We start from the raw sequence: 6286 nt of genomic DNA, 5'->3' as shown, positions 1-6286 counted from the left end.
CGCACTCATCAACCACATCCGATTTACAATCATCACCATTCACTAATTCAAACACAATTTGTGTTATTTTGTTGAGGATGGAGCAAGAGTGGTACCACTGACGTCCTTGCCTATAGAGAAATGCAGGCCGCTGCTTGACAGTTGTGACTTCCTACCTTGAGGTGTTGATGAGAAGTCAAGAGTTAAACCATTTCCCCACAAAAAGTCAACACCAAGAATCATTGGAATAATGAGCTTATCAACAACCACAAAGTCGTGGCTTATTCTCTCTTTGTCCAGCTGCACCACAACAGAAACAGTCCCGAATAGGAATCTCATCTCCAGAAGCTGTCAAAAGTCACCGTTGTAAAATAGGCCGTATCTTCACAAATTTGATATCTTTGAAAGTAAATCTTTTTGAAATAAAGAAACAGAAGATCCCGAGTCTAACATCATAGTTGTAGCAACACATATCCAGTAATGGTGGCTGCTTCAGACTTTACAGCAGCCACAACAATGCACTCAGGGCCTTCCATTGCCCTAGGGAGCGACTGCTGGCCCTTACAGAAGCTCCTCAACCGTTTCCCTGACAACAGTCACTAGCATAATGACCTATTTCACAGGGAATGTGACACAAAACCCATCTAACTCAACATGTGTTATACATGGGTTTCTGTAGATCGAGTTCGTAAAACCCATAGAAAACACAGCATGAAACGTTCAAACACACAACATGGGTTTTGTTCGACGCATGCGCAGCTGGTAATGCTGCACGAGACAGACAGAATAATTAGAATTCGTAGACATTTGTAGTTTGTACTCGCCTAATCTAAGCAACTATTTATTTGAGCTCTAGAGACCGCGTATATGGCTACGCCTATACGAAACACAAGGAATATGGATTTTTAGGGTTCTGATGAAAGAACCCACATAACAATAGTTGGGAAATCTGAAACCCAGTCTGAGCAGAGAACTTATGCGTTTGCAGTAGCTAAACGTCAGGATAACTGCTAATCAAAAGTGATGTAGTAGTGAATGACCTCCGCTAGCGTTTTGTTACAAAATCAACTTGACAGCAGAGCACGACTGCAGATTACGAAAACCCACTGGAACCTTCGAAACACACGCAAAACCCAATGCAGTTGTTAGAGGAAGACAGAAATGTTGCAATGTTTTGTTGGCATGTCATCTACCACTCTGAGTGCACTCGTGATCCAAGTCACGCCTACCAACCAGACTGATAGTGTTTACTTTCATACTTAGTGGATCGCAGAGTAGCAATTAGCAAGTAAACAGCTACCACCTTGGGCCTCCCAAGATGTGACCGTAAGCAGCAGGATCAAGGAGGATCGAAATGAACCAATCGGCGTCACGCTTGGAAAATGCGTACCTGAACGGGAGCCTTCTGTAGCCAATCACCATCACGCACTGTTCAAATTGCAAATACGCGGGCACTTGGACTCAACCGGCAGTCTGTTTTGGCGGTTCGCTGTCGCGGCGTCTGCAAGAGGATTATGCTTTCACCTACCACATGTACAGCGCAGTCCAGCGACTTGGGTCCTAGTTGACGTGGTTTGTAGAGATGTCTACGTGCCGTGAATGTCGCTCTTCAGATGTAGAATGAGCTAGGCTGTTTCACATTTTCCTGTTGATATTGTACGTAGATGAAACCATCGATGAAGAAGCCTAAGCCAGCCGAAAACAGAAATGTCGGTAGTTTCTTCAAGTTACGGACATGGATGGAGCTTGCCAGGGATTGTGGCTTTTGAACAAGATTCAGGAAAAACAAACTAGTAGGTACCTCTTGTCTCTTCTTGTCTGTATTACTGCAGTTGCAACGACTGCTTCCTACTAGAAAACGATAAAATCCTCAAGTATAGATGAATGCTCAACCATGCAGAGGTCGCTCGTCCTACGACGGTTCAACTGAAAGAAACCACATCAGCGATTCATCACCTGGGCAAAAGAATCATCAGTGAAAAAGCAGATAACTGACAAGGACTGCTACTGAACGTGAAAAGAAAGCAGAGACACTACACTTCTAGAGTGCATTTTTTTCTAATCTAGAGTAAGCGTGCCAAATGGTTAGTAGCACGTAATTGCAAGATGTGGCGATTAGATAAGGTAACTGGAAATATAATCAGACATGATTACAATCAGTTCAATGTCCACTTACCGTTGCAATTTGCATTGGCGGTCCCATGGGTTTTCATGGTTTCCACCGATAATTATAGACGATTGAATTCAATAAAAAAAGTCTATATATAGCAAACTCAACCCTAAATTAAAATCAAAATGGCGGGACCTCTAATTAAAAGCGTTTCCCGTAGTGGATTTCGCAGGTTTATGTATGGGTTTTCTTAATTTTACAAAACCCTCAAGGTGGGTTATGGTAGGTTTCCTAGGCTTTTACGTGGGTTTTTTGTGGATTTTTTGTGGGTTTTTGCAAAGTTTCTGTGGGTTAGAAAACCCACATGTGGGTATTTGTTTCACAAACCCACACATGGGTTTGCCTCGTTTCCCACGCAAATCCTCATGAAAACACACACAAAAACACAAGTGGGTTTTGTGTCACATTCCCTGTGTTTGACTGCAAGAATAGCATCGTTGACTCTGCCTACTCAACTGCATTTGTTTTGTGTGTGACCAATTTTATGGCAGTTAAAGCATCTAACTCTCAACGACTTAACTTGTTTGCAGTCTACTGCATTCAGGAGTGCAACCTGTTCCGATTGTGGTACGGCAGGTTTTGGGATGGGCATGCGCCACTCGCCGAGAGAGACTAGCGCAGTGTGGCACTAAAATAGAACTGGCTGACGAGACCACAACATTAGCGTAGTCGGCAGGATACGAAAAGGCAAGACGATGGCAGCAAAACGAGTGGGAAGACATCCCAAGGAATTTGTCCCCAACTATGGCGGGAACGTGGTGGCCGAATTCGAACTCTGGCTAGAAGACGTCAATGACTATCCAGCTAACTGTGAAGTGACCAGGAGGAGAAGAAGAGGCTATTCATGAATCTAGCTGGGTTAGACCTGAGACGGATGGTGAAAGGGTTGGTCGTTCCAACACCGCCCAACCAGGAGAATGGCAATCCTGGCGATTCGTATCGGGCTTTGGCAGATGCAGTGCTCGCTCATTTTCGCCCGATAGTCAACACGACATCTGAAAGGTACAAGTTCGGACAGCTCAGACAATTGGAACACGAGTCCATCACCGCCTTTGTAGGCCGTCTACGATCTAAGGTAGAACTTTGTGAGTTCGGGTCTGATAAAGTAGATATGGTTGTCAATGGACAGGTGAGGGATCAGTTAATTGTTGAGTTACAGGCAGCAGAAATTCGCAAGGAGTTATTGAAAGTTTCCAATCTTACTCTAAGTGATGCTATGATTACTCTCTGTTCGTGTTGACTTTGCGCTTTGAAAATCTGTAATAACTTCTGCACAATAGGGTGGACAGGGACAATCTTGGTATCGTTCGAAACTGCAAGTTCCCAGATTTTTTATAGTTAGGGTAACAAAGACATAGGTATGACACAGGCGGTTTGATAAGGCGTTTGCATATCAAGAGTCGTAGGGTTCTTTCCTCATTAACAAGGTATGGTCTTACAACAAGAATGCTGCTAATAGAGGAAGTAGCCAATTAGCAAGGTCACTAAACGGCCCGCTGCCTTGACATCAACACACAGTTGCTCTTGTTCACGAATAGTTGCTTGGTATTTCTGACTCCTCTTCTCGTTCTGTTTCGTCTTGGTAGCCTGCGACTTTCTCTACTGTTACCTAACATCTAGACTTTGTATTGTAATATGACCTCTAGAATGTACAGTTAATGGGATATCACTTAACATCTGAGTGTGCTAAACAAATACAGCTGTAACGTTAGTCACTTCCGAGCCCAAAGTCAAGAGAGTAAGTAGCCTCGGCCTCCCAGACCCGTGTAGCGCCGATACAAAATCGTCCTCCACGGGTCTGGGATGGTACCGCCTCTTCTCAATATATTGCGGTTGGTCCTAGGACCAGCATTAGTGTTCAGTTTCATAATGCATACCTTTCCAATTACAGCTGTAATCAACGAAGACATCTCATGCATATCTGCTGTCTACCAAAGACTACACTGTACACAAACGACGACTTGTAGTGCTCTCTTCACGCAAACTCACGTCCCTACACGTCGTGGTTTGTATTCTGCGCCTGTCAATGGCAGTAACGACACCTAGTAGAGCCGTTTGTTCGAACCGATGCTCCGACATCTACACTAGCCAGCCAGCTGCATTCTCAACGACTTCATGATCACGTCTACTACACAGAGTCTTGCGGAGAATTCACGGCGAAGTTTCGTCGCGATTTCGCGGCAAGTCGCATCGAATCCGGACGATCGAGTCACAGCGGATGCGCGCATCGCGAATTTTCATCGCGAATTCGAAGCTCCACGCGCGACTAGCAGCTACTCGCAGCGGATTCACGGCGATCGGACACATGCCGATCGCGTCCGCGGCACCAGTAGTTAAAGAAAGTGTTTCCTAACGTCCCGTTCGCGTTCCCTACTAACACACAAATGATAAAACCGTAGCTACTGTAAACACAAAGGTACCCGTGCAGCAGGATGCGACACCATGTTCTCGCGCGACATGTCTTCGCCGTTCTTGTATTACAGCTGTAATTGAAAAGGTATGCATTTATGAAACTGAACACTAATGCTGGTCCTAGGACCAACCGCAATATATCGAGAAGAGACGGTACCATCCCAGACCCGTGGAGGACGATTATGTATCGACGCTACTCGGGTCTGGGAGGCCGAGGCTAGAGAGTAAGGCAGTGGCGTTAGAGGTTTCTATAGCAGACAGTACGTTATATGACAGCAGCAGCTGTGAACCCCTGGCAACGATGCCCAGTATGGTGAACTAAATCTCTCAATCCAGCAATGGAAAAACTCCCACCTGCAGGTACTGTGGGCGAACACACAGTCGAGGCAAACAGCATGCCAAGCTGCAGAGGCCCAGTGCTCATATTGTCACAGAACAGGACATCTTGCAGCAGTCTGTTTACAGAAAAGAAACGGCCAGTAGCTCGGGCCGTGAAAGAACAGACACCAGTTCCATGGAGAGGAGATGAGTCGAATGTAGTCTATGATACTGCCTAGACTGTTCAACTTACGGTAGATTCTCAGGTCTTTACAGTGACACTCATGGTCAATGGCAAGAAATGTCAAGGCTTACTGGACACAGGAGCAACATGCACCCTTCTCACTGAGGATACGGTTTCTGACACAAGATCCAGCTCCAACACTCTTAGGGCATATGGTGGTAGCAAGATTGAACTTTGGGTGTAGCTGATGTTACAATATCAGCAGGAGACAAAACTTGCAACTGCACATGCTTTGTGGTGCCAGTTGAGAGCAAGGTACTGTTTGGCCAAGATTTGATCACACAGTTACAGCTACTGTCTACGTCAGATATCAACGTTGTCAAGACGGATCCGATTGAGATTAGGTTGGACCTAGAGGCCAGACCAGTAGCAGCGCATCCTAGACGTCATGCTTTCACTATTCGGAAGGACATTGCAAAGGAGCCGAAACGGCTATAGGATAGGGGTATCATTGAGCAAGTTCGCAAAGCAACACAGTGGGTGTCCCTTTTGGTACCAGTAAGAAAATCTGACGGAAGCCTGCATTTGTGCGTTGACTATCAGCAGCTGAACAAGTCAATCATTCGTGAACGACATATGATGCCTACGTTAGATGAAATCACGGCCATGTTGGGTGGATCCACTGTTTTCTCGGTACTTGATGCTGAATCGGCGTTTGATCAGATACCATTGTCAGCAGAATCGTGGAACTTGACCACGTTCTCATCACACTGTAGGCTGTTTCGGTTTAATGCTATAATCTCTACCTATAAAGGCGACCCGTCTCTTCTCCACTTCCGTGTTGTATTGGCTCTATGACAAACATGTGTGTCAACTTCGGCGCTATGAAGTGGAAAGGAGAAGCACCTGGCATGTGTTGTCCCCCGGGCGAAGCCGGGCATTGGAGCTTGTATACTATAAACAGCTTTGGTCCTCACACATATTTACAGACTAGAATTTTTATGACCACGCCTACAAATGATGGAGGGCTAGAGCCCTGTCTAGCCCACGCCCCTGCAGTGCGCGGGTCAGAGCTAGACGACTCGGGCAGCGTGTTGCCGCTATATGTGTACACGAAGGTTTGCAGGTTAAGCGGCTAGTTTACTACGGAATCTATCTAATCAGATAAAATACTAATATGTAGTTATCTGCTTTGTTTTTTCATGCACTGCCGTCTCTATATA

General features: G+C 45.6%; 1 long non-coding RNA gene and 1 pseudogene across 2 annotated transcripts; both read left to right on the top strand.

The window, feature by feature from the left end:
- Nucleotides 1-920: 920 nt before the first annotated feature.
- Nucleotides 921-2135, top strand: LOC134184863 (uncharacterized). Of its 2 annotated transcripts, none has more exons than XR_009970697.1 (2): nucleotides 921-1772; nucleotides 1835-2135. It is a non-coding gene; the product is annotated as an uncharacterized LOC134184863 (long non-coding RNA). The 2 variants fall into 2 exon arrangements; XR_009970698.1 differs by having other exon boundaries at nucleotides 921-1776.
- A 709-nt stretch (nucleotides 2136-2844) lies between these two features.
- On the top strand, nucleotides 2845-5561 carry LOC134184683 (uncharacterized; annotated as a pseudogene).
- Nucleotides 5562-6286: the final 725 nt, after the last annotated feature.

Source organism: Corticium candelabrum, chromosome 9, assembly GCF_963422355.1.
Source record: "Corticium candelabrum chromosome 9, ooCorCand1.1, whole genome shotgun sequence".
Classification (NCBI taxonomy): Eukaryota; Metazoa; Porifera; class Homoscleromorpha; order Homosclerophorida; family Plakinidae; genus Corticium; species Corticium candelabrum.
Note: the sequence above shows the minus strand (reverse complement) of the source record. Positions and strands in the feature narration are given on the sequence as shown.